Source organism: Benincasa hispida, chromosome 8, assembly GCF_027475165.1.
Source record: "Benincasa hispida cultivar pf3 chromosome 8, pf3_genome.v1.1, whole genome shotgun sequence".
In the NCBI taxonomy this organism is placed as follows: Eukaryota; Viridiplantae; Streptophyta; class Magnoliopsida; order Cucurbitales; family Cucurbitaceae; genus Benincasa; species Benincasa hispida.
This window is the reverse complement of record NC_143485.1, coordinates 20,264,674-20,290,127: the sequence shown is the minus strand read 5'-3', so window position 1 is coordinate 20,290,127 and position 25,454 is coordinate 20,264,674. Positions and strand designations below refer to the sequence as shown.

The 25,454-nt window shown below is 45.5% G+C and overlaps 1 pseudogene; it reads left to right on the top strand.

Moving 5' to 3' along the window:
* Positions 1–3,793: 3,793 nt before the first annotated feature.
* LOC150034422 (uncharacterized) lies at positions 3,794–5,062 on the top strand (annotated as a pseudogene).
* The last annotated feature ends 20,392 nt before the right edge of the window (positions 5,063–25,454 follow it).

Genomic DNA, 25,454 nt, shown 5'->3' with positions numbered 1-25,454 from the left:
GATAGTCTTTCATAGCGATAGCGGCCTATGGAATTCAATTGAATTAGCGATAGCGGGTCGATCACGTGACACTTGGTAGGAACTTCTCGGCATGTTGAACAGCACAATGACTAGCTTGCTAGCGATAGTTATCGTTCTGTTGTCGTTCCGCAATATTCACTCGCTAGCTTGAGTTCTATAGACTATATACATTCAAACGCAGGTTGTAAGAGAATGTAACTAAACTATGACAGCACTCTTTAGCTACTATAGTTGTTACGCGCTACTATAGCTAAGCTGTTACCTGAACTCCAGTACCAGTAGTGCTTTACCCCTGGCTGTCCCGCATTCACTTACAGGCAACATGTGAACTGTGACACTTGGGCGGATACTTACGTATCAGACAACCAGACAGCTAACGCACCTTCGCCTTCGAACATTCCATTCCAAATCAATACTACGTACCGTACCTCCGGGCGTTTACCATGTCTCCCGAACAATCTCAGAGTCGAATCTTCTTTATATATGTAAATTCCTCTGTCTGCGAGTATGAGATGAACATAAATCAAGTTGTTTATTACATTAAGTGGGTGACCCATACCAATAAAGGCGGGTAGAAAAAAGACAAAACCCGCATCTCGTCAATTAAAATGGGGATTCACAGATGATTCTCAGCATAGAAGAGATCAAATAAGTCATTCCCTGAAAGCTATCAGTCTTTGTATGAAGGTAGGTCGTCTAAGTCAATACTACTTGCTCGGTCTTTCTTTCCTACTTCGGATCATCTTCGATCTTTTCTGCCTTAGGCAATGAGAAGGATGCAATTGATGAGTGATGGGGAAGAGACTTTAGCATCTCTAGCTAGACCATCTATAGCATCAAGATAAGCGGACGTTCTTGCCATTCATCAAAGGCTTTAGACTGACTTTACTACCATATCTTAGGTCGGAGCCTACTCTATTTCCTAGCGCAGTCTCTTTCGATGGGGAGCAGAGCAAGTTACGGGACTTGGCATCCGGGGTATATGGAATGGAATCCCTGGTATAAGGTTAGGCAATGCATTAGACTTCCTAGCTTTCAATACTGTATCAGTACGGGAAGAAAGACCAAGCTTATCATATGCTATTTCATATGACTGGAAAGTCCCATCTATGAATACCTTATTCTCAATCGGATTGCAACTTCATCTTAGGCGGCATAAGGGCTCGTCTCATTCTATAATGGCGTGGTAACAAGAGAAAAGAGATTGCTTTCAGCTTCAGAAGTTTCCTGCTTCTAAACCTACTATTTCACCTTCTGTTTCCCTTTTGACTGTTGGATCTTTCAATGCACCGTTATATCCTTTCTCGTCCTGATACCCGAGTGAGGGACCCCTGCGACGACTGGGGGGCCCGAACGTTCCTTTATACACTGGGAGTTTTTTAAGGAACTCTGACTTATTGTTTGCACTGGGATCATCAATCGCCATAATGACCAGAGCAAGCCAAAGCCAGGCCAACCTACGCCTTTTCCTCACCGTCCCTGCCATCTCACGACTTGGATTCGAACCAATCAAGCTACTTGCCCTTTAGTAGATCGTGAGTGGGTCTGTCGTCCTCCTCATTATAGTCCTCCTAAAATCAATAGCATTTCGTCGGAATACATCCTGTCTTTTCACCTTAGTAGTCCTATGCATAGTCAGTACTATAGCCCCAATCATGGCTACTAATAAAATCAGACTAGAAACCAAAAACCAGACGGAATAGTAGGTATAAAGTAAATTGCCCAATGTTTCCAAATTAGTCCAACTTCGTACCTTTCCGGCATAAACCGTATATCTAAGAGAGGTCGTATTTCTTTGGGTTGGTAGTAATGGAATGGTTTCATTATCTAAAATGAAGAACATTTCCCACCAAAAGATCAGTCAAATAATACCACTCACTGGTAAATAGCGCAAGACTTCTTCGTGAATCTCCGCTATTTGAATATGGAACATCATAACAACGAATAGGAATGAAACGGCTATAGCTCCTATATGAACTACTTGGAAGATCATAGCGAAGAAGTCGAGACCTAACAAAAGAAGTAAACCTGAAGTGTTGCGAAAGACTGGGATGGGAAACAAAACGGAATGTACCGGATTTTTAGCACGTACAACCATCAAACCAGAGACCAAAGCTGGGCTCGACAAAACGGAAAGTATCATGGTACGTCGTCCTTCCCTGAAATGAAACTTTCATGCTGGAGCAAGAACTAGCATGAATGTCGATCTATTACGACCAACGCGGTTGTTCGTATTTCATTTTCTTCTTCCAAGTCAAGCCCTTCTTATAAAGCACTCGCTGAGTTACTTACGGATCTCAAATCTCTCTCGACGCCGAGAATTTGTGATGTTTCCAGGTCGATCAGAGGTTCGGCTTGCTTCTCCCCCACCTTTTAGCGTTCTGGGCCTTCGAAAAAAGAAGAGAAATTAGGCCATGTTTCCCGAGAGAGACCGTCTTCTACTTCTAGTCGATATAATGTCGAGGGTTGACCTGCGGGTTTCCCTAGCCCCTGAGCTCATCAATGAAAATATTCCATCGAGAACAGCGCGATGTTCCGAAGTCGCGTCTGAGCACACGGAAATGCCGCAGACGGTATCGATATCGTGCTCCCAGTCGTCATGGAGAGCCAACTGGAGAGCACGCTTGACATCCTCCGGATCTTCGAGCCTGAGCCCACGCTCATGCAAGATCCTGTGGGCTCGGCGTACCATGGTCGCCTCCTCATTCTCGCAGGCGTTCGTGATAGCCTCAATCGCGGCATAGATGCGGGCGTCCTCTTCTTGTGCCCTAGCCTCCCTTTCAGCATCCAAATGGATTCCCACCTTCACCATTTGGTTGATCTAGGTGATTCCGTTGTTGAGCTGCTGGGGCAGCGGCGGGTTGGGGGGCGGGTACGACATTGGAAGGCTCAGCTTGTTCCGGTTGATTGACCGACGAGGTACTTCTACTACACCCGGAACTGGTCGATTATTCTTCTGTATAAGAAAAATCTTCTGTTTAAGTAAACCACTCAGAAGAGGTGTTGCCTTGGTTACCATGACCAGCTATCCATCCCGACGATCCCGAAAAAGAGAAGGTCCCCAGAAAGAAAGTCAAGAAATCCGCGGTCCCAAAATAAGATAAGACAGGGCGTATTAGTAGAAAGATCAAGAAATATCGCAATAGAGAACACAGTGGTAGAATCCTCGAGCCATACTTACGAGAGAAAGCACGAAATATAGAAATTGAGAAAACCAAGAGGACCGGATTTGTCATCAAATTGAGATTATTTCGTTTCCTTATCAGAGAGGGGCCCTTTCGCTTTAGGGAGCGGGGCTTCTTTATGGAAAAAGGGGGAATGAGAGGGGGGTGTCGAAATAATCAAATAATTAATTATTCTTGATCCCTATTCTTGGTTTCAATTTTTCCCGGTTTATCAGAACCTTTTTTTCTGATTCGAGGGGGATCCTGTTGAGTTCTTACGCTTTCATGTCTACAACTCAGTTCATCCGATTATTACAGAGATGAACCTAAGCTGGAATATGAACCATAAAAGAAAATACCGACTAAACCGATCACAGGAATACCAGTTACAGTACCTATTATCCAAAGAGGAATCCTTCCAGTAGTCTCGACCATTTGTCCCACTTCCCTCCCCATTTCATCAAGTGGTCGTGCTAGAGACAGAAACAGTCATAGATAATTATGAGATGATATCCTTCCGAATGGGATAAGATAATTCGTACTATTATTTAGTATTTTCTTTGATTTCATTTCAGAAATAATTTGAAAATAAAACAGCAAGTACAAAAATGAGTAATAACCCCCAGTAAAGACTGGTACGATTCAATTCAACATTTTGTTCGTTCGGGTTTGATTGTGTCATAGCTCTCTCATTCGGATTAGGTTTATCGTTGGATGAACTGCATTGCTGATATTGACCCTAAAAAAGAAACGGTAGGTATAGCTAGTCCGTGAACCGCCAACCATCGCACTGTAAAAATAGGATAAGTTTTATTGAGAGTCATTTGGTCCTCCTAAAAAGATCTACTAAATTCATCGAGTTGTTCCAAAGAATCAAAACGGCCAGTTATTAATGGAATTCCTTGTCGGCTCTCTTCGATGCTAGCAACCGTGTTTGACCCTTTTCCGCGCTTCTTTCAATTTCCTTACATTCTAGCTGAAAGAGAGACTTGACCTTTACTTAGAGAAGGGTTGCGGTACCACGCTCTTCCGTGCTCGTAGGTTGACTTCCCTATGCATCCCGACTAAGGTCTCACAAACGTGCACTTCCCTTATGCCCCGCTTCACTAATGTGAATAGGTTATACAGAAGGGTGGGTTGGTTATATACTCTTATGCGCGTTCCTTCTTCGAACCTTTTGGTATGTATTGCCCCCTAACTATAGTTCAGATCCACCAGACGAGAAACTCAATTCCGCACCGTCGGACTTATCCACCAAGGGATTCCTTGAATTTCTGTGGATTTCGTTGGAGGAAATCTACCAAAGCTAGGCAGATAGATGGACTCCTTCCCCGCTGCTAAGGGAAAGCAAGAAAAAAAATCAAATTCTTGTTTTTTTAATCAGCGCCCCCTTTTGGGTATGCAGGTACTAAGAGTCCTCTCACTACCAACCAGCAGACATCATCTGGCTGGGTCTTGCCGGTATCAACAACAAGAAAAAAAAACAAGCAAATGGAAACAGCAACTAACTATGGCTCTTGGCCCAGACAACGCCCTAGGAGTAGGGGAGATCGGAGCAACAGGGAACGCCTAGACGACGTTTTTCTTCCTGGGCAGCTGTAAGTAGATCGAGAGGTCGTTCCGCCTCTTGTCCCCGAATAAGGGTAATATGTTCTCATAAAAGGTTGCTCCAATCTGACCTAGCTGGCGAGCGATCCCAGTTCGCAGCAGAGAACAAGACAGGAAGCGAGCGTACCTTTGTTTGCTTCTTCTCCACCAAGCACGGAAGTTTAAGGATAACTGTTGGTCGGTGGCTACCTAAGGAAACTCCGATTCGATCCGCCCCCCGGCTGGGAGGCATCTACCTCATCCCGATCACAAGGAGAGGTTCACCATGATGGGGGTACTTCTTTTTTTTTCCCTTCCGGAAAGAATGAAATGCATAGGGGACCATCTTTTTGTTGCGGCATGCTCCTGAGATTTACGGATTCGCAGGGGGCCTCAGGCCCTACTTAGTTGACTAACAATGACAAAGGCTTACGAAACTAAGTAGGACCTTTTGAATTGAATCTTAAGTAGTCTATCAGTGGTGCGAAGCTGCTTTGCTCCTTTTCAGTAGGGGAGCAAAAGGTTAGACCTTAGAAAGTCAATGAACAGCGGTTCTTCTATGTAGGTATGGTGTTCCCCCTTGACTTGACTCTCCTAACGTCGAGCTAAGTGACTTCGTAACCTTTGCGTAGGGTAGTAGAATGAAGGCTACGCACCGACGCTCTCTTATCTATTAGCCTAAGTGTCTTCGCTAACTCGCTTGCCTACTATACCCTACTATACAATACATTAGTAGGGTAGGCTAGGCTAACTCAGCCGCTTACTTCTACTAATGTAGGGCTAAGTAGCACCTTTTCCTTTAGGTCCAACGTAGCGGTTACAAAGAAGAACAGATGGTTAAAAGACAGCGAATCATTTTATATATAATATATATTTATATATAGGCCAGCTTAATACCCTTCCTCTTGATCTGAGGTACGAAGAGAAAGATCTCTTTTTTATGACTTCCACTTATCAATCCCGGCCCGGAAAAGTGACCGACCAGGGCCCTATTGATGAATGAAAGAAAGGGTTTATGAGCCCTAGCCCTGTAAGCCCACATCTGTGTAGAGTAGATCGTTCAACACCTGCGGCACAAACCCATTTTTGACCTATTGGTCCTAGTATCATAGGCGACCGAACGGCTGCCCCCTAATTACTAGACCAACCCGCTATAATAATTCCATAAACACCTAGCGAAGATATGGCAAACAAATAAAGTAGCCCTATGTTCGGATCTGACAATACCATACCATAATCAAAAGGTACAACGGCCCGAGCGACCAGACTTAACATAAATGTAGCCACTGGAGCCATTCTAAAAAGGGAGAAATTTGCACTACTTGGTGAAAGAGGTTCTTTTAGAATCAATTTCAAACCATCTGTTAGAGGTTGTAACAATCCGAACGATCCCACGACATCAGGACCCTTTCGACGTTGCACAAAAGCCATTACTTTACGTTCAGCTAGCACTAAAAAGGCTACTTCTAGTAGAAGTGGTAGAATTATTCCAAGTATTTCAGCTGGGACTGCTATGTCCGTTTTCGATTTTCTATTCACTCATGATCTGGCCTGGTCGACCCAATCATGATATTTCACTCATGATCTGGCCTTGTCGACCCAATCATGATATTAATGGATCGGACCTTTTCTTGAAAAACACCGGATCCCGAGGAGAGTTGAAGATGGTGCTCGAATCCTCTTACCTTACTTCGAATGGAAGCTTAGCCCGCCTCACTTGCTTTCTTTACTGCATAAGGGCATAAACGAAGTCAACGGATTTTCTTCTAACTAGCGGCTGAGAGTAAGCAAGCTACCTTCATTCAACAGATTTGTGGTTGAGTCAATAACATGCTCTGGGTCGGGAATCTTTGCTCTTCTCTTTTGCATTTCCGCTGCCATCGTTCTTTTTTGTGTCCGTCCGTATCGCAAAGCTGGTCGACGCCAGATGTAATGGTTGAAAATAGGGGGCCAACCAAGACCCCCTAATAAAGCTTTGTTCGATAAAGCAAACGATTCGTTCCGACAACTTCGGACCAGATTAACCCCTTTGAATTAGTCGATCTTACAAAATCGATCGGGCGGGCTGGTTGGGAAGGGGTTATTAGTGGAGAAAAGAATCAATCGCTGAGAGATAGATTCGACTATATGGTCAGGACGAATGAGTGGCTGTTCAGCATGCTTCGGAGGAGATTGATCCTGAGAGTCAGTCCAGTCAGAAAGGGGAGGGCCCGCTGTCTAGACTGCATTTCGGGAGTTTGAACACCATCTCATTTCAACCAAAAAGACAACCCTGTCAAAGGTATCTAACCTTCCTTCCTTATGAGTGGAAATCCAATTCCGTTTTGTCTTTTTTGCATAAAAACCACCGGTAATATATATTATATAATATATATATGAATATTAATGAATTTGGAAACCCGTTCTTCCGACCATTTTTTAAAAGCGCATAGTTTCTTTTAAAAAAAGGACCTCTCCTATTAGGGAGCGCATTAGATATTTACCTAAACCGGTAGGTAGGTCCTTGAGCAGATCCCACGTTAGCCCCAAGACGAGTAAATGCTTGAGCTTAAGTGAGAAGGGCCTCCTCCCCCCGCTGGTATTTTGCCTGTATGGTGTTTACCGGGGGGACCCTCGATCCAGAAGGTATGCCACTATCGGCTACTATCGAGATATACATGTCTGCCTCCCTTGAAAGCTCCTGGTGCTGCGACTATCACCGGTAAGTTGCGTCGGATCAACATCGGGATTAGAATCCACTGCAAAAGCAACTAAGTCAACGCCTATTTGCTCTGGATCTACTGGCCCGGACGCTTGAATCTATTCCACCGCAAACAACCGAATATACTACTGGCTTCCGCTGCTTCTGTTGTTATTGTTCTCACCTGTCACTACGCCACCTCAGCAGCTGGGACTGGAACTGCTTCCGCATCTGGCACTCCCCAACCTTTTCTATCGAGATTTAGAAGTAGGGCGAGTGTCTAAAGCCCGGGTTATCTCTCTGAATCAGCTTATTCACTGGATTGTTAAGCCATCGAGTACTCTAGGGTTGATCGACCCGTTTCAAGAAGATTCATCCAAGACTAACGATCTCGTTAATTCTAAGGAGGAGCCCATTCCATAAGGAAGATGAGAGGAAGGCATACATAGTTGGCTGGTTATTTGTCTTTCCCATTCCTGCTGCTACTGAAGGTGCCCGGAATGAATGGATTCTCTGGTAGAGGGGAGTCGAGGTGGAATTCTTTGGTGGGCTGGCTTAAAAGAAGCCCCCAATTGCAATTGCAGTAGGAGTAGCTACTTGTTTCATGGCTTTAATTTGAGCTTCAGATCCTGAATCTTCATAAATGGGTATGACTGGTTAAGGTGACCTGCTTTCTTTGTGCGGCAACTGCAAGCCCACGGAGCGGTACTCTAGATTTGTTATAGCACCACCATTTCACAATATACATTGTCCAGGAAAGCTAGTCTTGGGATTGCTGTTTTATCCTACTGAAGCGAACATTATGAAAGTTGAGGCTTTACTCTAACGGGTCTGTTAAAGTCTCCTTGCTACGGCCTTTATTAATATCCCTAGCTCGGAGGGTTACTCGAATCTTTCGTTTTTGTACTCTATTCGTTCCTTGAAGGTCCAATTAATTAATAGTAAAGTAATGTTCGGACGGTTAGTGTCTGTTCTGCATGACTCTGGAACGTTATAGCTAAGGAGCGGATTTCAGGGTCCCTTGACTTGCCAAACGGTTTCCAGAATGCCTATACAGTCAATCTTTACACACATGATAGTGGCAGCCAGGTTATCGACGATTCTACAATAGGCGGCCTCTACCCGACTTAGCGAATCACTTCCAGGCTGGCATTAAATCGAGATCGCGCCATTGTCTCTTGTGTGCCTCATTTATGCTGGTGGCATATCGTACCGTATTGTGCGGAACACTTACAAAAGCTGTGGCCTTCCGCTATGTTAGACCCTCCCCTAGAAGTCAATGGTGGGTCCCTTCGGAACTGGTAATCCCCGAAAGACTTTCAAGGAGCCTTGTTCAGCAGGTGCGCTGCAAGTATTCTTTCACAAGTTTGACGCAAGTCGTACTTCCCAGCCCTCCTAGCTACTTGTACTAACAAACTAGGGCGCTATACGGAAGTTCGTGCCTGCTTATCCCGACTACAATAACTATCGAACATCGATCCATCTGAAGAATGGCGCTTGTATATCCCTAGGCGTGGGTCTGTACTTTCCCCTATTAGAGAAGGGGGAGGTTTGGAACCCGAAAAGGAAGACATGATCCACATAATAAGACATCATAGCGCCTAGAGATACAGGTACGGTTCATCGCGTTACTTGTCCAAGCGTGTTGCCGTCTCGTCGGATATGCCATACTCAGATTTTGATGAGGTTAGGAACCATTTGCTGTTACCAGCATTGCTCATTATTAGGAAAAGCATTCCCGTTTATCGATTTTCATTAAGGTTACGTTGTCGCTTTCGCTTTAATAATGAATGATATGAAGTCCCTCAATATATATGGCACGCTTGACTAATAGTTTCCAAAGGGGTTTTCACCATCTATTTCTGCCTGAACTCTTCCCGAGTTTCCCTCCTAGCGAATGGGGAAAGCTTATCCCTCACTTGCATTCGCCTAATCGAGCAGAATGCCACTCGGCGATCATCCTACAACTGGTCCCGCCTATAGTTATAGTGTCGAAGACACAATCGATTTTTTTGTTCTTACAACGGTTGTCAAAGACCGGATCTTTACACTTCGCGACCCTCTCCGAGTATGTGCTTAGTGCAAGTCCTCATAGAACATAGAACAATGAAGTAATGTATCCATACGAGCTCCGGCCCTCAGCTGCTCGAATACAAAATCAACTTGTTCATTTATGTTACCTGTTGTGGACCTTCAACGTTTCACCTTTCATAGATCTGGGAAAGGCTGTTTTGGTTTGGGAAGAGTGACGTTGAGACTGGGCACGTGCGATAAGTAATAAAGAAAGCAAAGGGAAATCGGAGGAGTTAGAGCAGGGAACAATGGGCATCCCCGCCTGGAAAACAAACAGTAGAGTCAGGCGAAGGACCTGACGCAACTCTACTACCGCCTTTCCTACCAAAAAGCTAACCCAACCGAAGGAAATTACATAAGGTCTGGAAAGGGCTATAAAGAATCTCATTCCTTCCTCCCTTTCTTCCCCTGTTTCCGAGATCGATATAGCCCTCTCGAAACCTAGCTGTTAGAGTCGCATTTCCGGGCTAATATTCCACTTAATCCCCGAATGGTGAACCCTTCTCCTGCAAGGTATAGAACAACTAAGGTGTGGGCCCTGCTCGCTTTGGTTCTGCTTCTGTGGTGACCAAGAAGCAAGAGCTTGAGCTCAACCAGCCATTGATAATCACTTTTGTGGTTCCCAATCGGGAGGGAGATTCCGGTCCAGTGTAGGGGACACCTTCTTCATGATCTAGGGGTAGGGGTCCAATGTAGCCCGCGATAAGCAGGGAGAGCTCCTCTTTGGTTCCATCTGTCCACATTCTTCCCTTCCATCCAGGGGAATTCGGGCTTGATTGTTCTGTGTAGTCGATTCGCTCAGTACCCTCCATAAACAGAGTCCATGAGCTCGGGAAGAGAAGTAGAGCCCTCGGTCAACCAAGAGAGGTCCAGCCCTTCCTGATCATTCATCATTCAATTCGTTGCGTTCTTCTTTCGAGCGGATCCGTCAGCTTCCAGCCACCCAACCAATCCTGTTGATCCTGATCTACAGAAAGGGGTGAATGAGGTAATCTCAGCCGCTTTACCGAGCGAGATGTAATTGAACTCGATCGATAGGGAGAGGGGAAGGAGAGGCTCCAGCACAGGTGGGTAAGGGCGAAGTCATCATAAGTGGTTGACTGGGCTTGGAAGGCAAATTCATCGTTTTTCGCTCGTCTTTCATGCGTGCCTGTATGAATTGTATAAGTCATTAGTTAGTCTTAGAGAATGGAATTAGGAATTCGATTTGCGTCTTATTGTAGGTCGGTCATCTGTTCAATCTGGAATTCCATCTCTTGTTTGGTTTCTGGTACCGGTTTGATTTGAGTTCCTTTGTTCAAATCAATATCTATGTCAGGCTTCCCTTCCCGGTTGTCCTGTCCTGTTCAATCCGTTGTTCTTCTGTCCAATCAAATATCCCGGTCGAGCTGGCTTGGCTGGTACATCAATCGGCATATTGCTTGTTTGGTACACATATCTTTCAATGTCAATCAAGTTCTCGAATTCATTCCCCTTGCCTTTTGAGTTGAGGAAAACGTGAAGAATTTCCATTTTATGAGCTTGTCTTTAAGAGAGAATAGGGAGTAAGTAAGGGGAAAAAGAGGCTATAAGTAGGCCGTTTGCTATTGCTAGTTGGGTTGCTCGCCTTTATACGGCTTGGCTTTGCTATCGCTCATGACTTGTATTGTGGTCGGCCTAAAAAGTCGTATTCCTACCATAAAATAATGCCGATTATCTAGTGCGTTAAGCTTCGCCAGAAGCAAGCAAGACGAGGTCGCCTCTATCTCTAAAGTTCGTAGACAAGGCTCGTTCCGTACTTGACTTACGAGCTCGTGTAGTACTCGCCCCTATCTCTAAAGGGGCTTATGCACTCCATTCGCTGTCGTATAAACGAGCGTTAGAACGAGCGAGCGAAGCCTTCAATTTAGGGGCTTCCCCCCTTATCCCTCACCCTACCCTTTCATTTTCGCTTAAGCTTCCCCGGTTTGGGGGATTAATTGATTGGATACCCGAGAACCATAATATTTCCTAGGAACTGCTTCTACGACGATAGATAGGGGTCAGGTTTGTTTGGCATCTATGCCCCCTGCCCTCCAAACAGTATGGGAGCCTTTCAGCTCATACTGCTCACACTTCTAGATCTTCACGGCACCTCCTCCACCATAGTGTGAGCTGGGAGCTGCTCCGAAAAGCGAGGCCTACTTCCAAATTTGCTTTCAACAACACCACGAAAAAAGTAAACTATGGTAGCCCATTGATCTGATCATAGGTGAAATCCAATCCCTTGGCCTCTCGGAAGCTCGATTTCGGTCGAGCTGCTTCGCTCCTTCCCATCTATCTTGACCGGGAAGAGAGGGGAGGCCCTTGCGGAAGCCCTGCCCACCCTTCTCTATTTTGAGGGATCCGGATCCCTCATATTTAGGATTCCTGGCTTCCCGGACTCGTAACAGACGGCTAGGAACAAGAAGAGGGTCAGTAGTCTCCGCCGTTGCAGGTCCTTCTCCTTCCGCTGAGACGGCTCTTTTTTTTTTTTTACCGCGGCACGAAATCATGAAGAAGCTGAAATAACTCAGAAAGAGAGTGGCGCCTAGCCGTTGAGAGCGTCTGTTGTCTTTGTAGAGCAACAGTACGATCTTGGACTGGCCCCCTTCGCATGACCTAGAAAGAAAAATCAGTCCGTGCTACTATAAGGCCTCTAAACTCCTTCCTCAGGACACTGTTGCGTTGCCCATGGGGAGGGGGTAGCCCCGACTTCCATAGGTCCTTGGTTCGACCTCCTAATGAGAATTGAGGTCCTTGCGCGGGCGTCTCATCCCCAAGACTTGCTTGCTCCGTATGGAGTGCCCCGTGGTTCCTCGAGTGCCAGCCGCGGAGAGGAATGCCATCAACTAGGGCGTTATTGGCCACTAATCACTCGCTCGTCGGCCGCTCGGGCTCCGCGTTTCAAGTTCGTTATCCTAACCGTCTCCTCTGCTCCACCAGGAGCCTGGCCCCTTCTTCGATCTTATCTACAGCTTTGCTCCTCGGCTCCTTACAGCTCCAGCCGCTCGCTATAATAGCTTGCTTCTCGGGTGGCTCGCACCCCGGGTGGTGCGGCTGAGCCAGAGTGGGCTCAGCAGTCGGCCTATGTTTCCGGGCGCACGCGTAAAGGCATGATTAGTTCCATAAATCTCACTGCACTGATCATAGTAAACTCCTTCTCGTTGTACCAAAATGGAGATCTGATTTAAACGACCAGGTACAGCATCACATTTGACACCTGAGGAAGGTACAGCCCAACTATGAGGTACATCAGCAGGTGTTACAATAATACGTAGATGAGTTTTGGCTGGTAGAACCACTCTATTGTCCACTTCTAATAAACGTGATTGACCCAATTCTAGATCATCTTCTGGAATCGTAAGAAGAGAAGAATAAGCAAGAAGAAAAGAGAAGTCCTGAGAAGTACTTCACTTAGCCTTTCTATAGTTGTTCTTCCCCTCCTTCCTCACTACGCTTCGCTTGACTTGAGTTGGGAAGAGTCATATTCATATTCCTATTAAAAAACTCCCCGTAATGCTTGTATTCCCTTACTGAACGGAAGGAATGGTTCCCCTACTCGCTTGCTAATGGACTATAGCCAGAACGAAGGCACGGATTATATACCAAGTCTTTCCTATTCGACGTTTCTCGCAGTTGTCAGCTCTGACGCTTTGGTTTTTTCTCCTTTACCCTTTATCTAATAATATAATAATGAAGGGTCTTTTTGTGTTCGGGCTTTCGAGTTGGATATCACCATATACTAGTGCTAGTGCGGGTGAACTCGATGGGAGAGGAAGAGATCAAATAGGGCATTCCTGGTCTTACTGTGCATTCATGCAGCAAGATTCAGATTGAATTGACATAGAGGGAACGGGGTCTAGTTCCGTTTTCAAGGTGAAAGCCTCAAAATCGAAAAAGGCTTAGGCATTTTCTAGCAACACAAGGCAGGCTAGAAAGGTGAGAGGAGCTATAGTAGCTACATGAAACCAAGTCGTTCTTTCTAGAATACTTGCTGGCATGCGAGACGAGACTGGAACCAAGGCCAAAGGCAGGAACTCCACCAACAGGAACCCTATCATCAACCAATAGGCCAGGAGCGGAAACGGAAGCCGAGGAGCTCTCATAAGAATCCAACTAGAAAGCGGTTCTTGCTCAGGTTTCAGGGAATCCCTAAAAAGCCCAGGTCAAGACTAGACTAAGAGTAGGTGTGGTTGCAACCAATCCAATAGTGCTTCTTACGGAGAAGTGTTTCAAGTCATTCGATTAAGGGCACTAGCTACCCTTTTCTGGATTTGTGACGGGAGGCAGGAAACTCCGTCTATACCACAGCTTGAGACGAGACCCGGGAGGCTGCAAGCGTAGTTTACGGAGCGGGAGTCATAGTTCCAATAGTGAAAGAATTAGAACTATTGGCGGCCGCGAAGGATACGGAGCGTTTAGGCTAATGGTACTACTAGTCAACTACACTCGCGGACGATTTATGCGCTGACTGAACTTGCTTCGTAGACAAGGCTCGTTCCGTAGCATGCTTCGGGCGAAGCCGGGTTCCGATTCCCTTGACCCCAAAATCTAGTTTTTATGAAAATCCCGACTCAACCCCTCACCCTGCCTGTACCACAACCACTCATTATCCCTTACCAACCACCTTCCGTCTACAATCTGGATAAAGTCCCTTGGAATTAAGAAAAAAGATACGGAGAAGAGAGAAAGGAAAAGGGAAGGCAAATACTTCTGCTTTTCTCAAGGTAATCGGAATAGAATTTGGCCGAACAGCTTAGCAAAGTCCCTGCCCAAATTTAGATCTTAGGTCTTCTTTTAACTTCAGAGCACCACCGAGAACAAATGATGGAAATATTTCGGAATGCACATGTCACCCCAGACATTTCACCCGAGAAATTGGCCAGGATAGTGGGACAGATTTTGGCTCTGCTTCAACCTCGTGAGAGGTGATTGTACCAGTAGCAAAAGAGATCTCAGTCTCAAGAGGTACCATATCATATGTGTAACAAAAACGGACATGACACAGCAAGTTGCTAATATAACTTGCTCACACAGGGGTCTGAAAGCTTTTCAGTCAAGACTGGTCGGGGCTCTGGAGAGGTGTCGTATGATAGTTGTGGTACATAACGTCCTTACCAGATGCTATGTACAGAGGTATACGCCTATCTTCTATGTGTTCCTCCGCTGTTCTTAGTGCTACTTCCCTTGTTTACTGAGGACCAAGGGGGATCTCGTTGGCTGACGAAATGGGAAAGGTGCACTCTTGGAAAGAGCTTCGCGGTCGGGTGAAACACATAATGCATATACGGAAACGAAGTGTCCCTCAAGACCGAGAGCCGAAGGCGACACTTAACACTTCTTCCGATCTTTCAATGTCATCTATGTTATTCGGTCCATCGGAGCTTGGAACATAGAGGAGAAATCATCTGTATCTGTTATAGGGACACCCTTCCCTTCTTTGGAGTTCTCTTTCATCTTCGACTCCCTCTGTTTTCATTCCATCGGGCCATGGCACATATAGAGAACGGTACGATTCCTGTTAGAAGGACACCTTCGCCAAACCTTCCCCGTGGGTCGTTAATAGAATATGCGGAAACCCGGACTTCCCGTCTTCTCACAGCTCTTTATCCATCATGCTAGCGAAAAAAGTGAAAGTGCGACGGGCTCCTCCATGAGAAAAGGGATTCCTTAGTTAATAGGATATGTCCTTTAACTTGGAAGATTGGAAAACCTTGGTCGTTTTTCGGACTTTAGTTAGCATCGAGCCGGAAGAATAGGAAAGAAAAGAGTTTCAATATTGAAACAGCATTGAATAAAGGAAGTCTTCGTTCATTCAACGACATTACCGACCGGTCTAGGCTCTTCGGGAGCAGAGAATAGGATAGGCTGCTGGTAGGACTTGTTGGGATAGGTAAGGCAAATTCCTCTAGTGGAAGGAATATGCCCATAGAGAAAAAGCCAATTAGTAAGTAAGTAATAAAGAGCAGGGACAGACTTTTGCATCCATCCTAGCCAGGGAAATCCCCGAATCGCGAGTCTGGGGTATATACTTTTTTTTTATTTATCCCCCAGAGAATCCGACAAGAAAGAAGATCAAAGAAAGTACATATGAGCAAGATCAATCTTCCATTTCTAAGAGAATGCCATCAGTAGAAAAAGCAAAGGAGGATTGATGGCATGAACCGGTATGCTCCATCCGCTAATCCGCTCAAGAGGCGGGCAGATGATTTTTGTGATTGGACGGACGTACTTTTTAGTAATTCGAGATTTGAAAGGATTTCACCCTGCCTGGGAAAAGGTCCCCACTGAACAGGACCGGTAGTCTCCATAGGGACTTGGCTCTACCATAAGGGAAAGTAGATAGACGGCTCCCTTTACTCCTATTTCAAGCTTCAGGTTCGAAATCTCTCGTCTTTCAATCTGAAATAGGTCTTTCAGAAGATAGTGGATTACTGGCGTGAAGCAAGGGTGCATGGCAGGCTAGCTCTTTAGTTGATCCTGATCCTACGTGACTAGGTCAAAGAAAGATGAAGGGGCAAGGAAGGAGCTATGAAAGATATCCGCTGATATGGTTAGTAGGAATAGAATATAGCGTATATGCGACAATTTGTCCACTACTGTTTGTATGATTTCTCAGTCGAGTAACATTCCCGTCTTGCTTGACGGGAGTACTAGCTTTCTTCTTCTGTCAAAGACGGATCTTGGGCTACCGGGGACCGGCTTTCTTCAAGCACCTTTGGGCGGAGGTTTCTCGATCAACTATCTTACTTATCAAAGCAAAGGGCGGAACGCATCTATCTTATCCTATGAGAATTATCTTCTTGACTTCAGTGAGCTTGCGAAACCCTGTCTAGGATTCGAACCTAGTCCCTCTCAGTTGATCATCATACTGACCGCTTTACCATCGAGCTCTCGGGGACCTCAGGGTTCAGTCAAGAGCTGGGAAGAAGAGCTATCAGGGTGACTTTTTCACTTAACATAATAGTATGGAACAGCAGACTAGGTGCTTTGATTATCTAACTGTTCCAACGAGGCCTGCTGCTTAACTCAAATACGAACTGGATATATCCAATATGGCTACTCTTCCCCTTAATGTTAATGTCTTAGAGCAGGAGAGAGAGTGAGCCATCCCTTTACTTTAAGAAGGGCCTTATCGCATTCTCTTTGAAAGGTCACTCTCATTAAAAGAAAAACTTCCTCTCTGTCGATCCTCACTAAGCTTTTTCAGGAAAGTCAGGACAAGGACTATAAACGATTGTAACAGAGACAACCCCGTCTTCTCTTAGCTATATGCTAAACACTAGTCTTTGCCTTTCATCACTGCGTTCCGGTTAGTTCAGGCCGGTCGAGAAAATCCTCTGAGTGACTGACCATCACTGACGACTTGTGAGCTCGCAGGGCTCATAGGATGGGATCGAAGAGGAAAGCCCTTCTCTTCATTTCATTGACGAGTTGGAGAAATGTTCACGACGTAAGTCAGTGGAAGCAAACGGGCAATCGGCTGCCTAAAGGACCCCGTTTGTGGTTGAAGGCTAAGTTCATTCTTCGATATATCTCACTCCGCTATGCTAGAAGACTGAGCAGCTTCAGTTTATTACCAACCTCGAGTTCAACAACTATTGGGTAAAGCCTAAACCTTACTCCTTTCCTTCTATCGGAACTGGCAACAGATCTCTAGATCCGATGCAACTAGAAGTCAGTCGATCTTCGTTCTTCTCCGTCTTCAGTCCAAACATTTTTTGTCGAGTGAAACTCCGCTTCTTAAGAGCTTCTTTGGACAGACTCACTCCGGGTTGGAAAAAGGTTGAAAGATCAGTCTATTGCAACTCGAAGACTGACTTCCCTTCCAAGTAGTTAGTGCTGTAGTGAAGTCTTCTCCTGATGCCTAGCCGGGAGCTTATCCGGGAATGATTGGTCAACAACTAGCTCCTACTCCTATTCGTTTAGTCGATCTGGGCATACCATGTCAGATTACCAGGATTCAGTGGAATCCATCTTTGATTGAAACTCTGATTCATTCTCTTTTCATTCGGGTTAGCTTCTTTTTTTTACTTTCCCTCCTACAATTACAATGGGAAGGGACGAGACAAAGCCTTCTTCTAAACGAAATGAAATAGGATTCTGCTTTCACTGTTCTCAAGGTATCTTCTGACTCGAAGATTAGGGCTTCTTTTCAGCCAGAGGCATCCGAAACAGGAGAATCAACCCTCGCATAAAGAGACGACTAAACTATACGCGGCAGGTTGGTCTAAAAGGGAAAGAAAAAAGCACAAAACCGTGGAAAGTGCCACCCGGGTTTATAGACCAATCAACCAGGAAAGAAAGTTTCTGCTACTGGAAAACAACTCCCTCCGCCCTTGTTCTGGTTCTATATCAGACAAGACCCCTTGCCGCCTTCCTTAACAAGCTTGCTTTTTAGTCACCGACTACTTCTGTATATTTGAAAGAATAAGATTCTTCAGGCTGAAGCCGCCTTATTCACCGCACTCCCTTGAATATAAATGGACGTCTTTTCTTTTTCTTTTTTAGTGGTTCTTCTTCATTTGAAACAGTTGATTCATATGCTTTTGTCTCAGCAGATGAAACAGCATATTTAGATGCAGCAGATGGGGATGCGCCTTATTCTTATCCTCTTTCTTCAGCTGCTTCAGTGAATGCACCAACGCATAAGTAAGAAGAGAGATAAGGGTTGTTATGGGACAGGCTCACCCTTCCGTAGGGTTCTATGCTTGACGGTCGGGTAGCATAAGTAAGGTCAATAATTACCACAACAAGCCTCTCGGCGAGACGAGACGGGGAGTTTGAAGACACTAATCTAATACCGGGTGAAAAAGAAGAAACGAAACTCCACAAATTCTTTATACAAATCGAGGAGGCCAAAAGAATGGGAATCATAAACAGTAAGTGACGATTCTAACTCATCCTGAACCTAGCTGGTGTCAGATTATTACTCGAAAATGGCGAGGCCAAACACGGCACTAACAGCTACAACCGAAACACAACGGCTTCCGTGGATGCATCTGTTGTTGATTCAATTGAATGCCAGTTCAGGAGTCGATTCTGATCATGAATGTTGTAGAACTATTGCATCAGCGAATGTATTCGTATCGGTAATTAGACTACTTATTATGCCAAAGGGTAGGCGTTAGACTCCTTTTATGCCACCAGGTAGGGAGTTTCATAATAGAACGTCTCCTTCGATCCCCTCTAACAGTGCGTAATTAATTGATCATCTAACACCGACACCGGCACCGACTGATTACCTTACCGGGGCTCAATGAGTGAGCACCTTTGGATCGATCCTCGGCATATAAATGACAATATGGTGGGAACTAGAAGATCGGAGAAAGAATCATAACTTCTCGCTTTCTCACGCCCTTATTAGATTAGAGTATTATCGTCGATGGCTTTCGGGCAGGGACACCAACACCTTTTGGCAACACTCGATTTTTGGAATTTTCGAACTTTGCTGCCCTCTTACCCCTTTGACTTTACTCGGAATCACACTATTTGAACTCCTATAGCGTCTCCAACTCCCGTTTTTCTCACCCCCTTACTTTGCCTCGAAAATATGATGAATGTATCGATGAACCAGGCGTTGCACTTTCATTAGTTAGCCCGACCTCAGGTTACCGGACACGTAGGGCACTGGCCTTGGTTTGCCCACCAACGACTTTCCGAAAATACACAACCACCTTTTCTGGAGCAGGAACCTGAACGAGCGCAACAACTGGCGCCTTTCATTGGTTCTACGGTTGCTAGCACTGATAATAGATTCAATCAAAGGTCGAATTCACCTCCGAACGTCTTTCGTACCAACCAGAGGGCGTGACTTACAGAACAGTCTCGAGAGGACTTCTTCGCATCGGTGAAATGAATCTTTGTAGACTGGAGGTGAAATAGAGAAGGAAAGGTAGTTAGGCGAGTAAGGAGACCTCTGACTATAATTGAGAATACGGTGGGCCTCCGCTAGGCAATCGGAGTACTACTATTATTCTATTATTCCACCAGGGCCTCCGCTGACACTTCCCCCGGCGGCTAGGCCCCTGCTTTAGGCACAGGCTTTCTCGAACAAAGGAGAATGAAAGCTAATATTTCACAGTTTTCGTTATTTTGAAGCGTAAGCCGCTTGCACAAATGCTTTTGAATCAGCTCGAACAACAAGGGTACTATGATGTTCATTCAAGTTCGATCAAATCAATGGCTCATCATCATCATCAGAATAAGAAGACTAACTAGGCAAAACCAAGATCAGAATGGATCTGAAGCTTGGGCTTACTACGAGTTAGTCAGAGGCAGCTTTCTAATATCTTGAGCCTTTTTCCCTTTCAGCCAGCGAGAAGAAGGACCAAACCCTATCTATCGCCTCACGCTCTTCCGGGGTCAAAGCAAAAGTACAGTGGACCTCACAAAGATCGCTTCTCAAATATGCACTTCGAGCTTCTCCGTTCTTCGAATGTCTAACCTTTATCTATGGTTTTGAGGTTTGGTTTTGCACCGGAGGGCTGATCGGCTTGTTGGTACGGTTAGCTTGTGATCTACGACCACCCTTGCTTTCTGGTTTGTCAGTCTGGTTAGCGCCCCTATCACGTAAGACTTCGCTTTCTTTTTTTATCTCGAGAAAGAAATTATTATTTTCATAGGGAAGAATGAATATTCTAGTACGCGTAGGGAGCGCAGGGCTCCCCCGAGACAGGAGCCCGAGCGCAATCAAGAGACCTTATAAACATAACAAATCAAATTTGCATAGTGACAAAATTCTATACTATAAGAATTCATAGAAATGGCAAAGCCAGAAGCATATCTAGTAGCAGACGCAAAGAGAGCATAGCCAGGTTACAGGGCTCGAGATAGCAGATCTATATTAACCAGTTTACCCTGCAGCATCCATCAGGGGGTATCATCAGTAGCAGGGATATCGCCAGTTGATTCAGACGCTGTTCCAGGTAAAGCACCACCCGCAGAGGTATTTACATACCTAGTTTTCTTACTGGCATATGATCTTGGACATGTCTTGTTGGCTTGATGCACCAGCTCCGCTTCCAGATTGAAGATTCTGACCATAGGGTCGATGTCCCAAAGCATGTTCAGCTGCAAGAACCTGATCTGAAGCACCCTGAGTAATAAAATCAAGATCGACCCCCTGCACCCAACCTAGTTTTGGGGCTCAAGTCGAGTCTCCTCGGATCTCACATCAGAAACAGCTCTCTCAATGTCTGGTGGAGTAACTCGATGTTGAATTGAGGATCTAACATTCTCGAACTCAGGCCTCAAGCCCATCAAAAACTTAGAGAGCCCCTTTATACTCTATACTCTAGAAGGCTATTCTATGTTAGATGAAATTCTTCCCGACAAGAGCCTTTAGAATTCGAATCGATCGGTGCCCCTATCTTTGAAAGGAGTCGCTCATGTTCAGCTGGTCCCATAGAAGCCTAAGCCTTCGGTAATAAATAGGATAGCACACTTCTTTCTTTTACCCATAAGCTAAGGCATGTTCTTCATGTTGCAACTGATAGAAAGGTGGAGAATCATCCTGAGAATCAAGATGACTTATGGTTTCCCAAATATCTTTAGCGGTGGCAAAAGAGGTGACGGTGTATATGGGGCTCAAAGGAAGTACACAAGTCATCTCATTTGAAGCTAAGCACTTTTCATCTTTTGTAGGAAAATATCCTTCTCGAGTCTTGAGAAATTGAAGCGACCCATCCACATAAGCACAAAAATTTTTCCCGAGCAAATCATTCTTCATCGCATAAGCCCATGACAAGTCATTTCCAGATGCTTCTTTCGGAAGAGCACGGGAAACGCCTATGGAATCCATTGTACTAAGACCCGAAAGATCATCCAAGGACTGAAAATCGGGACTCAAAACGAACGAGTCAAGAAGGCTTAACTCAAGCAATCACTCAAGAGAAGAAAGGATTTTTGCTTGTCGGATTCGTAAAAGAAAGAAGAATCAGTCTTTTTAGGGCAATAAAAAAAGGGCTTAAATGAAAGGGGCGGCAAGAGTCTTTCACAAACTCGAGTTCAAGACCTCCGATTCAAATCCGATCGACTAGATCCGATCACATGATCAAGGAACTATTCATGAAGAAGAAGTTCCAGCCAATTTCAATTTCGATTTTCTTTCTCCGATCCAGTTCGTTCTGTCTTCTTTCCGACGGATCAGCCCTATGAGAGCATTCGGAATCTATACGAGGATCCGCAGGTAGTTCGAGATATGCAAACCACTTTGGGAGAGATATTTCTATATTCTTTTTAGAGACATGGACAACCGGAGGAGTATGAGTTCGAAGAGCTAGAAGAGATCGATATTCACTCACTTATTAATCAAAATCTTCCTTGCTGAGACTTGACTTGTAGTCTTGCTACACTACACGACATGAGTGACGGGTGAAGTTGAAGCAGACACGGTCAGTATAAAGAATGTTTCGAGCCCACGGAGCGGTACGGGCGACTCAGTCACATGTGCTCGACTGAATATGCAGCCATGGAACTGCAAAATCCCTCGTGAGACTCCAGTTCCGGTCAATCGTGCTTGTCAGCCTTCATCACCGCAGCTTTGGCGACCCGACTGAACAAATGCGGTGACGCGACTTGTGTAGCGAGGGGTTTTCCGCAGTGGAACCTGTCGACGTTCAGTCTATGAATCCACAGTGGGACGTTCCCAATTCAAAGTGGACTTTGGGGTCAAAGCCTAGACCAAAGGTGCCTAATAGCGTAGGGAGACTCATCGGGTAGCAAATCCCATCCTCAGCTAAACCAAGCCCCGGGTGGTAGCCTAATCGAAGAAGTTGAGCTTGTGCCCAAGCCCATCTTTTTCTAAAATATCAACGTGGTCTCGAGGAGGTTTGGAACCCTCATCGCGAATTTCATGTGGGATATCCACCAAAGGATACCAAGAATGGTCGTGGATCAATACAGGATCGAGGAGAAGGGACTGCACGTCGAATGAAGCTTGGGTTGACCCTCTACCCGCTCGAAGGCAACTATCCCTTTTCTTTGTATGCTTAACTACGACCCTTTGTTCTACCCAGTGGGGTACATACACAACCCTCGGGCTCAACGGTTAGGTTCGACTCTGGTCTCATCGGACACCCAATGAAAGGCTGACATTCAATTACGAAGCGGGCATATATATGAGATGAAGCACACCCGAAGACAAGGCTGTCTCGACTCTCGTTAAGTCATAGTTGGGTAAACTCGGAACATAGTATGGAGGGATTAAGACGACTCTCTGTAAGAGACTTTATCGAGGCTTTATGCAACAACCCCTCAACTATACCTACCTTTCATAATACGTATGGCGTTGCATCCGTGCACTCATTCTCTTTTTTTAGCTTTCCTCCACCTATACTTTCCTGGTCCTGGGGCTTGCGTTCCTTACTTCAGTCTGTCTTTCAGTATACTGGCCATCTTCTTCTTAATGGCTGCCTGCCATCTTTCTTGTCGCCGTCCTTTGGCTTGGCTTATAAACTTTCAACGCCATCATGTCTTTCTTTCTACCTTGTTCTTTGGATGCTTTCCCCGAATCGGGGTCTTAGCTACTCGCTTTCAAACGATCTTCCGCCGCCTTCTGAGTTCTGGCCATAGACTTTGTCTTTCGGGCTGGGTTGTTGTTGCTGCCCTTGTAGGTAGTCCTTGTTGGAGAGTCATAGCTTATCTCAATTGAGAGTCCTGCGCTGCGTCTTATCTAGACCGCTGCCTTAGCTAGAGTCACTGTAACATTGGGGTAAAATGTGTCCTACCTTGAACGAAAATGAACAGAGACTCCTTGGGACGTCAAGTTCGGATCTTGTTCCTTTGCGAGCGGAAGTCAGAACGAATACCGAGACTCCTTTTACGCCTTATTAGTTATTCAAGCGGATCACTTTATTTGTAATGAAAAGGAAAGAGAAGGCAGCTGTAGATCTCGAGTCTTTACGGGCAATGAAAGCGGTAGGGCAAGTGAAACATTCGAGATTTGTCAGGCTTAAGGTAAAGGGCATGAGAGAAAGAAAGTTGTTGTTTCCGGGCACAACTATGGGAATAAGGGGAATAAGAGCTGGCGGTAAGTGAAGAAATTCCTTCCGGTAGTGGATGCTGGTGAATCAGAGTCAAATCTCTCTTTTCGGAAGCGAAGTCGTAACTTATACCGTTCGAAAGGCGCTCCAGCCCTTATGGTTATGGATAAGGATAAATAAATAGAACCGTTCGTTCTTTCTTTGCGGTTACGGTAAGCAAGTCTATTAGTACACAACACTCGTTTATAAAAGGCGATCCTAAGGGAAGAAGAATGAAAGGGATAAGGCTGCAAGAAGAACCTAGAGAAGAAGCTCCATCGAAAGAAGAAGAGGAAATAAGACTCGAGTTTCTGGAAATCTTTCAGGAGGGAGTTCCATATCGAAAACGGAGAGAGGAAAATTCAGAAAAAGAGAAAAAAAAGAAGAAGATTGAATGAATTATCCCGAACCTGCCTACGCCGCCGTCGCCGGAACAATTTATGATGGCCGCGTCTAGGTGGATTGTGGTGCTACAATTCCTTTAGGATACCTTTCGGCTTCAGTCAAAACTCTTCCCCCTTCGTTTTTATAGATATTCAGTTTTGTACGGTAACTCCACTTTGAGTATGGAATTCACTTTGTTGGTTGAGTGGAGTTACGGTAGACAAATCTATAAAGGAAGGACAATCGATCGCACTTAGCGCAGAACCACTTAACGGTGGTTCTTTACTCCCTCAAGACTTGCTTCTGATTTTTTATTTCATCCTTCCTTCATCCCTTTTTATATCAATAGGGAGCTACGAGCAAGGTAGCTCTGCTTCAGAAAGACAAGAAACCAGCTGGTTCTTTTCCGCTTGATCGCTAACTCATGAGCAAAGCCGCCTTTTGCCGCCCCTCATGCAACATATGAGCGGATCTTCACTAAAAGCCAGCTCTATTGGCGGATGGATAAGGCCCCTCACTCTGACATGAGAACAAAGAAAGCCGCACGAGATCCTTGTAGCTTTGCCTGCCATACTTCGGTGGTATAGTAGTCTCGATAGCAAAGCCGCCTTCGACCCTTCGCTTAGTAAGCCCCTCTTCGAGCCTCTACAGTATTCCGCTTGCCCCAGTCCTTAGTAGCGTTGACAAAGGAGAACAGCCCCCCCCTGTGATAGATAGAGAGCTTACCACCCCGCCCTTTATAGTCGCGACTGTTGTCATGGAAAAAGAGTTTGTTTTCTGTCAAAGAAGCATGCTTAACACAGCCTATAGCGTAAAGGCATTCGATCCGCGTCTAAACTAAATTAAGGGTAAGGGCCCGTACTCTCTCTTCTGTAGATACGCTATCCCTTCCGGCTATGCTATGGGGGAAGGGAAGTGAGATCTACAGATTTTTTGGATATTTGATGAGCGGCCGGCCGTACTATACTATGATCGCTCGGGCGACATGGCCCCACGCGCTACACACAAGAATGAATTGTTATGCGGTCGGTAAACTCTTTTTGCAGGCAGCCTATCAAACAAATCAGATCACGTATTTTGGAATATGTCGTTCCGTCATGTACATGTCTTCGGTCTTTCATTTTGATGTTCCTGCTCGTGCCCGGAGAGAGAATGGGCACGACTCCCCCTCTCCCCGTTCTACTGTCCAAAACATACTGGCCGTTCGAAGTTCTGGGGTTGGGTCGGATAGGACCAGACCCAATCGACTGGATCTGTGGAATCCAATCGGATCTGGTCGTAGCTTCGAGTTCGGGTGTCGTACCGCGGCCGGGCCGGAAAGGAAGGGGGCTGCGAACCTCCTGCCAAGAGGCCAAGGTTGCTTGCTAACTCTTAGCCACTTGTTAGAAGGAAGTGCAGCTTGATTGTCGGGCGGAATCAACAGGAAGGCAAAAATCAGGTAGATTATTCGATTCTATTTCCTCGGATTGGCTTGTTGTGATAGGGGATGTGATTGGAATTCGTCTTTTCTTTGTTTGTATC